At 41.1% G+C, this 10,728-nt stretch overlaps 1 non-coding gene across 1 annotated transcript; it reads left to right on the top strand.

The window, feature by feature from the left end:
* Positions 1–218: 218 nt before the first annotated feature.
* On the top strand, positions 219–322 carry LOC111756190 (U6 spliceosomal RNA). Its single transcript, XR_002790666.1, has one exon. It is a non-coding gene; the product is annotated as a U6 spliceosomal RNA (small nuclear RNA).
* The last annotated feature ends 10,406 nt before the right edge of the window (positions 323–10,728 follow it).

Genomic DNA, 10,728 nt, shown 5'->3' with positions numbered 1-10,728 from the left:
CGTGAGTTCGATCCCCGGCACCGATAAAAATGAAAAAGACAAAAAAAAGAATTAAAAACATCATACCATGGTGATACATGTGCACCCATGTTTATAGCAGTACAATGTGTAATAGCCAGATCTTGGAAGCAACTTAAATGCCCATCAACTGATGGATAAAAAAGATGTGGCATTTTTATACAATGGAGTACTAGTCAGTCATAAAGGAGGATGAACTAGTTCTTACTTTGGCAGCACATATACTAAAATTGGAATGATGGAGAGAAGATAAGCTTGGCTCCTACATAAGGATAAACAAATTCGTGAAGCATTCCACATTTTTACAGGATAGATAACTATACTATTTATCTGTTAGTTCATCAAAAAGAACAGTTTGTGCTTTTGATAGTTTGGTCATTTTTTTCATGCCTAAATCTTGTAACCTGAACAACTATTTCTTTTTTTTTTTTTTTTTTTTTTTTTTTTGTCTTTTTCGTTTTTATCGGTACCAGGGATCGAACTCACGACTGCCTGCTTGCAAGGCAGGCGCTTATGCCGCTGAGCTAAATCCCCAGCCCCCTGAACAACTATTTCTAAGATAACAATATGCAATATATTAGTAGTGTTAATTTCCTAATTTTTTTTGAAATTCTGTATCTTTTTTTTTTTTTTTTTTTTTAAATTAAAAAACTTTGGGCCAGGGATTTAGCTCAGTGGCACAAGCATCTGCCTGACAAGTGCGAGGTCATGAGTTCAATCCCCAGTACCAAACAAACAAAAATAAAATAAAAATGTTTTAAAAGGATAAATTGGAGGGCCTGGGGATTTAGCTCAGCGGCATAAGCGCCTGCCTTGCAAGCACGCAGTCATGAGTTCGATCCCTGGTACCGATAAAAAGGAAAAAGACAAAAAAAGAAAAAGGATAAATTGGAGACTTTTATAGGTAAACAGATGCAACTTGAGACCATACTCATTAGTGAAATAAAGACACATGTAACGATCGTATTGTCTCAAGTGTGAGAAGCTGAAACAACATGTGTATATGTGTGTGTCACAGTGCATAAAGGCTAGTTAAGATAGTTATACTACTGACTTCTCTTCGAGTTCACTGAAGAGAAAGGTTTGTGCTGGTATTGTTTGGAAAATTGACTGCAGATGTGTTGTGCACTGGGGGAATGATTTGGGGATGACAATGTGCAATGAATGTACCCTGATGGACATTTTTTGAAATTTTTTGGGTTTTTTTCCTCTTTCTCTTTAAAATAAAATGAATTTGGAAGAAAAAAAGAGAGAGGAATTCACTCGGGCTGGGGTGTAGCCTAGTGAGAGTATTTTCTCAGCCTGTGTAAAGCCCTGAGTTCATTTTCAGCACCACAAAAGTATAAATAAACAAAGAATTCACTTCAGATAAAGGGAAAATTAGACACAAGGCACTTGGACCTTAAAGAAAGGATTTTGTTTATTCAAATGCTCAACTGTAAAACATCTCCATCTTGAATGATGAGACAGCAAATTCATAAATTAGTGAGGTCTGAATACATGAGCTGTTGGTCAACCTAACTTTACTGAATTTCTCCCTCCTATGATTGCTTTGTCTGTGTCCCACAGTTGTGTGTTCCCTGAGCAATGTCACTTTCCTACTTTATATGCCCAATGAAATTAATTTTGGTAAATGTTCCTTCGTGCATTTTTCCCCACCTCTTAACTCTTGCATATTTACATTCCTTTGCTTTCTCTAGACTTTTACACGGATGGCTATAATTATTTTATGGCCACTTTCTCTCACCTAGCATAGTTCTGAGATTTACCCCTGCTATTCAGCATATACAGTTCCCTTTTCCTGCTAAGCAGCATCCCATTTATGGACACAATACAATTTAGCCTTCATAAGCTAATAAACATTTGATGGTATGGTTTATAAGGAGATGCTCCTGAAGAACCTTACGTGCTCATAGGCGGGGCTTTTGGGAGGCTCTCATGTACTTATGGCGGGGGCACCTTTTTTGGATTATAGAAGCTTACAGCAAACTTGCTGTTTGAAGAGTGATTGGTTGAAGCAGCAGGTCACTGGGAACGTGGCCCACTATCTCCCCCCAGCTCCTCCCTTCACTCCCTGCTCCCCAAAGTCCACCTGAACAGAGATTCTCCTCTGCTGTGTCCCTCTGCCATGCTGTCCTATTTTGGAGCCAATTGGTTGTGTACTACAAACACGAGCCAAAATAAACCTCTCCTCCTTTACTATGCAAGCATCAGGCATTGTTTCAGAGATGAGCAAAAAGACTAAGACATATTTTGGTACCAGGAGTGGGACTATTGTTCGGCTAACTAATCATGTGGTTTAGACTTACTATAGAAACCGTTCTTTTCCATAAAACACACACACACAACTTGGAATGGGCTTGCAAGGGGAGTTTGGAAACACTCAGAAATGCTGGCTAGAAAAGCCCTAGAATGCTGTAAGTGAAGCTTGATGGGAAATTGTCATCAGAGCTCAGAAGACCGGAATGCTGATAGAAATGCAGATGGTAAAGACCAGGCATAGGAGGTTTCTGATGGAAATAAGGATACTACTGATAGCTAGATTCCAAACCATGTGAAAATGTATCTACATTTTGCTCATGTCCCAGAACTTCCCAGGAGACTGAGATTCAGGGCAGTGGATTAGTTTAATCTGGCAGAGGATATTTCACAGTAGCCCAACATTCTGATCATGGCATGAATACTATGAGGGCTTTCTGAGACAAGATCTCTCTATGCAGTTCAGGCTGGTCTTGAACCATTATGTAGCTCAGATTGGCCTCAAATTTCTGGTAATCCTCCTGCCTCAGCCTCCCAGGTGGTGGGATTACAGGTATTTTTCTGTGTTGTGGTTTTTTGTTTTTTTTTTTAATTACAGGTGTTTGTGCCACCACACTTGACCTGGGATGGCTTTTACCTAGGTTTATACTAAAAATCAGGAGAAAAAGACCATTTTAGAAGCTTTCAGTTTTGCCAGAAGGAAAGCACCTACAAACAAGCAGGGCAGACCTAGGATGCTGAAAAGATTAGCATTAAAAAGAAGCTAGATACTTTGGATCATAACAATAGGAAAGATGCCTTGAGGGTATGTGAGGAACCATCAAGGCCCTGCCCTTCTTCACAGGTTCAAACTTGCAAAAGAAAGACTTGATTTACGAAGAGAGCCCCAGGGCATGGTCCTCCTTAACAGTGGCTGCCTAGAGAATTTGTTCAATTCCCTGGGGTCCCACTCACTGCCACTCAGTCATCCAAGATTCAAGTCATCCATAATTCAAGAAAGCCCAGCTACTGACTGAGCTGGCAGCAGACCTTTGCATCGTCCATGTGATGATTTTACAGGTAGAGAGAGTGCAAGAGCTGTAAATCAGGAATGCTTCCACCCAGATTTTAGAAGGCCTGGAAGGCAATTCAGTGTGCCCGAGAGGCAGAAGCTGTGTGTGAAGCCAAAAGTACAGTGGAGCCAAGTATGGTGGCACATGCCTGTAATCCCAGCACTTGGGAGGCTGAGGCAGGAGGATCATTGCAAGTTCAAAACCAGCCTGGGCTACAAAGTGAGCTCAAGGCCAACCTGAACTGCACAGAGAGACTCTGTCTGAAAAGGTAAAAAAAAAAATGTACAGTGGATACCTCAGGAAGTTGGAGAAGCCCAAAACATGGAACATTTGAGCAAAGTTACAAAGAGTGAGCAAATCCAGTACAAAAGAGAAGCCACAGAGGCTATAACCACTGGCAAGGTCACAGCAGTAGGGCTGTCCAAGTCCTTGGGAGTTCACATTTTAGTGGTGCTAGACATAGACCGATAGGATTAATATTTGTACTCTTGGGTTTGCGATCCTGCGTTAGTCATTTTTTTATTCCCCTATTTCTTCCTTTTGGAATGGTAATATTTACCCTGTTCCATTGTATATCTGCTGTGTTTAACTTCTTTTTGATATTTAAAAGCGCTCCCAGCTAAGATTATGTCATGAATCTCAGAGGAGACTTTGGACTTGGGACTTTAAGGCAATGCTGAAATTGTTAGGTATCTAGCAACTATTAGAGATGGACTAATACATTCTGTATAAAAGGATATACCTGAATCTTTTGGCAATGAGGCGCAGAACATTACTTTTACATATAGATTCTCTTTTATACAAAGAGCCTTGTAATCATAGGTGAGGCTTTTGGAAGGCGACTGAATTACAGGGACACATAACTGACTTGCTACTTGGAGGTGGGGTCTGGTTCAAAGAGGCAGATCACTGGGGGTGTGGCCTTAAAGGGCTTATCTCCTCCCCCAGCATCCTTCACTCTCTGCCTTCCCATCATCATAATTTAAGATTAAGTTTCTCCTCCTCCGTGCCCTGTGCCATGACATACAGGACCACCCTGGGGCCAGCTGACCATGGAATATAAATAAGCATGAACCAAAATGAATCTCTCCTCCTTTACTTTGCAGGTATCAGGCATTGTCTCAGTGGCCAGAGAAGTAAGACACTTGGCTGCTTCTGGTTTGGGGTTATGAGGAATAAGGATATTACTCATTAATAGCTATACTGTTATAGAGAGCTAAGTTATTTAGAAATGTTATAGGCATTCAGATGGGCTGAGCCCTCCAGAGATTAGTCCTGAAGACAACTGTGGGTGGAGGTGTATTCATGAAAGGTCAGGCTTCCAAACAAAGAAGGACTACCCCATGCACTTCCCCCAAGGGTGAACAGCAGTGACAGACACTCTAAATTGGTAACAATCACCTGGTGGGAGGGCAGGCAAAACCTAATTAGGCCATTTTTTCTTGGAAAATCCCCACTGGGTCCATGTAAGTTTGCTGCGTGACTTGCTTCCCCACTTGATTCCCATTCAACCAATATTACCGATACTTGTTGTAATCTTATTGGTTACCATAGTCTTGTCCCACCTCACATCCACCTTGTGACTTTCCATTTGACCAATACTACCTAAGTGACCATATTGTAATCTTGTTGACTACAGTTTTGTCCCACCTTGAATCTGCTCACCAGGTGGCTTTGCTCAATAAAACACCCTCAAGAAGCAGGGTTGGCGGGCCACCCACTCAGGGCTCTCTTCGGTCTCTCTTAGAAGCTTGCTTTCTATCAATCAATACTTCCTATTCTTTACCTCCTCCGTTCCTAGAATTCTTTGATTTTCAACAACATGAGCTCAGTGTATCAGACATCTAGCAGGTTGGGTGTTATATTTCCTTCATATTATCTGGAGGTCCTATTTTATATCCCCAATATCACTATGAACATTCATATACAGGTGTTTGGACAGATGCTTTATCCTCTACCAAAGGTGAGAGACCTCGGGGCTGGGGATTTAGCTCAGCGGCATAAGCACCTGCCTTGCAAGCAGGCAGTCGTGAGTTCGATCCCTGGTACCGATAAAAAGGAAAAAGACAAAAAAAAAAAAAAGATGAGAGAAGTCTGATGTACTTCCTGCCACAAAACATAAGCATTCTCTTGCTGTCAAACTTGATTTACTACAGAAGCCAGTCTTTCCCATAAGAAATACACACACCGATTCATGAAACATGAATGAGGTAACTTCAAGAAGTCATAATGATACAGAGTTTGGGACACAAGAGCTCCAAATAATATAGGGCTATATAACTCCCAACCTGCTAGATACCCAAAATGCAGAGTTTGTGTTCTTTAAAATTGAGGTAAGAATTGTAGGAACAATGACAGTTATAAGAAAGAGAAAGAAAGAAAAAGAATTAAATTTATTGAGAGAAAGAAAGCTTCTAAAAAAGAAGGGGGTTCAGAAAGTGGGTTAGTTGCCAGTCAACCCCACTTCTCAAGGATGTTTACTAAGCAAAGATACCTGGTGAAAAGGGTTCAAGGTAGGAAAGAACTATAATCAATAAGATTACAAGCATAGTTGCTTAGTAATACTGATCGTCGGAAAGTAACACGGTATGAGGTGGGACCAATAAGATTACAACACACATATTCCGTGGAGTAATACTGATTAAATGGAAATCAAATGGGGAAACAAGTCAGATAACAAGCACGCATGGGATACACTAGGACTTTGCTGGAAGGGCTGGGTTAAGGAGGTCTCGTTCTCTACCCTAAGATGATTGATGTCTACTTAGAATATCAATCACTACTGTTCATCCCAAGGGGGAGTATAGGAGTGAGCTGTTCCTTTTTCTTAAAGTCAGACCTTCAATGAATGCACCTACAGTCACAGCTGTCTTTTTTTTCCTTTGGTCTTTTTGAGACAGGGTCTCACTATGCAGTTCAGGCTGGCTTCAAACTTACAATGATCCTCCTGCCTCAGCCTTCCAAGTGCTCTGATTACAGGCATGGGCCACTACACCGGGCTCCCCAACTGTCTTCTTATTGAACCTTTCAAGGAGTCAGCCCTGACAACCTACAGTATTTCTAAATATTTCAGCTATAAACCGGGCATGGTGGTACATGCCTGTAATCCCAGCACTTGAGAGGCTAAGGTAAGAGGTCTGTTACAAGTTCAAGACCAGTCTGGGCTACTAAATGATTGCAAGGCCAGTTCGAACTGCACAGTAAGAACCTGTCTCAAAAATAAAAAATATTGGCAGAGGATTTAGCTCAATGGCATAAGTGCCTGCCTGGCAAGTGCAAGGTCCTGAGTTCGATCACTAATACCAAAAAAATTAAAATTTTAAAAAATCGTACCTATAATAATAAAATGTGACTAATGAATATTTTTTTCTGTAGCTTTCCTTAACTATTTGCCAGGTATTCAGCAAAGCTAAACCAGAGATTTTTTTTTTTTTTTTTTTTTTGTAGTACTGGGGATTGAACCCAATGCTTCTACAGGCAACTATGTTTATTTGCTTGTTTTCTGTTTTATTTTTGAGACAGGGTCTTGCTATACAGTCCAGGCTGGTCTCGAACTCATGGTAATACTCCTGTTTCAGTCTTCCAAGTGCTGACATGCCTGGTTTCCCTACTTCTTTTAAAAAGGTCTTGTTAAATTGATAAAGTACCTCAGCAGGGCTCAATCTGTGATTCTCCTTCTACCTCGGCCTGCCAGAATCTGCCCCAGGCAGGAGACTATGGTGCGGCAAAGTGGCTGGGCCAGTGGGTATGACCTGTCACATCACAGAGCTCCAGTACACAAACTCAGAAGAGCAGTTCCCAAGCCCTGGACCTGAGACCAATTAGAAATGCTACCTTCCGTTCTTCTGGCATAAAAATCAAGCAGGTTTTTGATAGGACAACCTAAAGGTGACGTCAGAACGATGTGGAGACACACAAGACGGCCATCCCTGACCTCATGACCACTGTGCTTGCTCCCGGGGCCCACTCTGCAGTGTGCTTCTTCTTCTTCTTTAGCCTACACTCACTCTGCCCAGCGTTATTTAATAAATGTAAAACCTTGCTGTCTGCTGTGCTTGTCTTCACCAGTTTTTTGCTCAGAATGACAAGAACCTGGAAAACATCCTAGAAAGAGTCCACAGCACCCCCAGAACTCCAAATAATGCCATGTCCAATGCAGCATTTTTTTCCTAGTAATTGGGATTGAACCCAGGACCTTCAACTGAGCTGTATCTCCAGCCTATTTCTTACATTTTTTACAGTGAGACAGGGTCTTGCTAAGTCATTTACTTGCTCAGGCTGGTCTTGGACTTGTGATCCACCTGCCTCATTCTCCCAGACTGCTGGTATTACAGACATATACCATGGTGTCCAGCAAAGCTTTTTCTGTTTTTCCCTTAATTAATTTATTTATTTAGGTACTGGGGACTGAACTCATGACCTCACTCTTGCCAGGCAGGTGCTTGACCATTCCCTTAATTTATTAATTTTAGTTTTGTTTTTTGCAGTGCTGGAACCAAATCTTAGGTCTCTCACACGTTCTAAGCAAACACTCTGCTATTGAATTATATTCTCAGCCTTGTTCTGTCATTTTTCTCTTGGGAAAGCCTTGAGAGGAGATAATGTTGTTATTCCCATTTTCCAGATGGGAAGTTTGGACTCAGGGAGGGAAAGGAAATGCCACAAATTCTACCAATATCTACTTTTCCAAGGTCCACTAAACACATCTCAGGGCAGAGCTACTAACTAGGAGAGGCCCTCCCTGACCCTCTGAGCATGTTCTATAAAGTCCTGGTTTCAAATTTCTATTCCCATAAGTAATCCAGATGTCCAGGAACTGCCAGTATTTTGTTCAACCACAGCAGAAAGCTGGGTCAAGAAACCCCTTATGAGCAGTGCGGATACAGCTCAGCAGCAGAGCATCGGCCTGGCAAATGCAAGGTCATGAGTTCAATTCTCAGCACAAAAAAGAAAAGAAAAGAAAAAGAAACCCCGTATAGGTAGTGTCCTCATCTCACTGCTAGCCCCACATTTCTCTGAAGTGACTCAGGGCTTCACCAAGGTAGACAGTCCACAGCCTGACCCATCGGGCCCAAAGAAACAGACAACAAAAACAGTCATTAAATGCTCTCTGCTCCAGAGAGGAAGGGGATTAGGAAGAGGAAGGAAGGCTGGAAGCAGAGGGAAGTAGGGACTACAGCCAGGAGCAGCCGATGGCAGGCCAGGCGCTGCAGAGACCAGATAGGTCATCTAACTGCTTGGGCACCAGTACATGCCACGGAAGGAGAAGGTGGACAGTGCAAGCCTCTGCTCGCTGTACCACTGTCCTCTAGAAAGTGGCTTACTCACTCCTGTCAGGTTGGTGAGGGCTGAGAGACTGGCAAAGACGAGGGCATGCTGCAGGCAAGCAGGCCCCAGAGGACCTCTCAATTCATGGACATCCTGGCAAAGGCTTGGGCTACCCCAGAGTACAGACTGGTCTTGTCTAGCATAGCACACCTCGCTGAGTTCAGAAACATTCAGTTTCAGGACTGCAGAAAGACCTGAGGATGCATCCTCAAAGGCAGGGCAGTCAGGACAGGGCAGAAGTATTGGAGCTGAAGGCTTAAAATACTATTTTGTCTTAAAGAAGGACTTTTTATAATGATAAAAGGGTTAATCCATCAATAAGATGTAAAAGTTTTAAAAGTATATGCACCTAGGGACTGGGGATTTAGCTCAGCGGCATAAGCGCCTGCCTTGTAAGCAGGCAGTCGTGAGTTCGATCCCTAGTACCGATAAAAATGAAAAAGACCAAAAAGAAAAAAGAAAAAAAAAGTATATGCACCTAACAACAAAGCACCAAAATATGTAAGACAAAAGCTGACAGAAATGAAGGGAGAAATAGACAATAGTCATGTACATCAATCTTTCACTTTCAATAATAGGACACCAGGCAGAAAATCAACAACAAAATAGAAGAGTTAGCCATGTCTGTAATCCTAGCACATTGGTTGGCTGAGGCAGGAGGATTGCAAGGGTAAGACATGCCTGGGCAACTTAGGGACACCCTGTCTCAAAGGAAAAGCAAAAAAAAAAAAAAAAAAACTGAGGGTGTAGTTCATGTAAAGGCTCTTGCTTCAATCCCAGAATTGGGAATTTAAGATCAGTTTGATGGGGCTGGGGATCTAGCTCAGTGGCATAAGCGCCTGCCTTGCAAGCAGGCAGTCATGAGTTCAACCCCTTTGACAAAAAATAAAACAAATAAATAAAATAAAAATAAACTTTTTAAAAATTTAAAACAGGGGCTGGGGATTTAGCTCAACGGCATAAGCACCTGCCTTGCAAGCAGGCAGTCCTGAGTATGATCCCTGGTACCGATAAAAAGGAAAAAGACAAAAAAAATTTTTTAAACATCAAAAAAAAAAGAAGGAGGAGCTGGGGATTTAGCTCAGTGGCATAAGCACCTGCCTTGCAAGCAGGCGGTCGTGAGTTCGATCCCTGGTACCGATAAAAATGAAAAAGACAAAAAAAAAAAAAAAAAAAGAAGGAAAAGAAAATCAAAATATGTCACATATATAAATAAGTGAAAATGAAAATGACTATTCTATGTAACTAATATACACTACTTTTAAAAAAAATCTAAATATAGATGAACAACCTGGGCCCTAGGTTCAATTCCTAGCACCAAAAACAAAAAAATTAAAATCAATAACATTGTCTTCTACCTTAAGATTCTGGGAAAAAGCAATAACAAAGAATAGAAAAATACAAAATTAACAAAACCAAAAGTTTTTTTTTTTTTTTTTGGTCTTTTTCCTTTTTATCGGTACCGGGGATCAAGCTCACGACTGCCTACTCACAAGGCAGGTGCTTATCCCGCTGAGCTAAATCCCCAGCCCCCAAAAGTTGGTTCTTTTACAAAGATTTTTTTATTTTTTGAGACACGGTCTTGCTGCAAAGTTCAAACTGGACTTTAACTCACTAGGTAGCCCAGGCTGGCCTCAAATGCATGGCAATCCTCCTGCCTCAGCCTCATGCTAAAATTACAGATGTGCCACCATATCCAGCAAAAAGAGATTTTTTTTTTTTTTTTTTTTTTTTTTTATTTAAGAGGAAAAAGAGAAAAACACAAAACAGAACAAAGCAGTGTAAGGTTACACATAATACATAACTACAAAAAAAAAAAACATAACAGTAAGAAATCACCTGTTAATAGATTACATAATATCATCTTGGAAATAGTTGCTCAAATCACAGTATCAAAGAATACAAAGTAGACATTCAAACGGAGAGACTGCAAACAGCTGTGTTCAATGATCCAACAACATTAATATAGTCAGCTATTTAACATCCCTAAACACACTTGTTGTTATATCCGTTAGAGCTCTTTTTTTTTTTCCCCTCCCTCTCTTTTTTATAACAAAATTTATACATTTTG

This window comes from Cavia porcellus, unplaced genomic scaffold (assembly GCF_034190915.1).
Source record: "Cavia porcellus strain 051 isolate PalLab524CR breed Dunkin Hartley unplaced genomic scaffold, mCavPor4.1 scaffold_5, whole genome shotgun sequence".
Taxonomy (NCBI): domain Eukaryota; kingdom Metazoa; phylum Chordata; class Mammalia; order Rodentia; family Caviidae; genus Cavia; species Cavia porcellus.
Note: the sequence above shows the minus strand (reverse complement) of the source record. Positions and strands in the feature narration are given on the sequence as shown.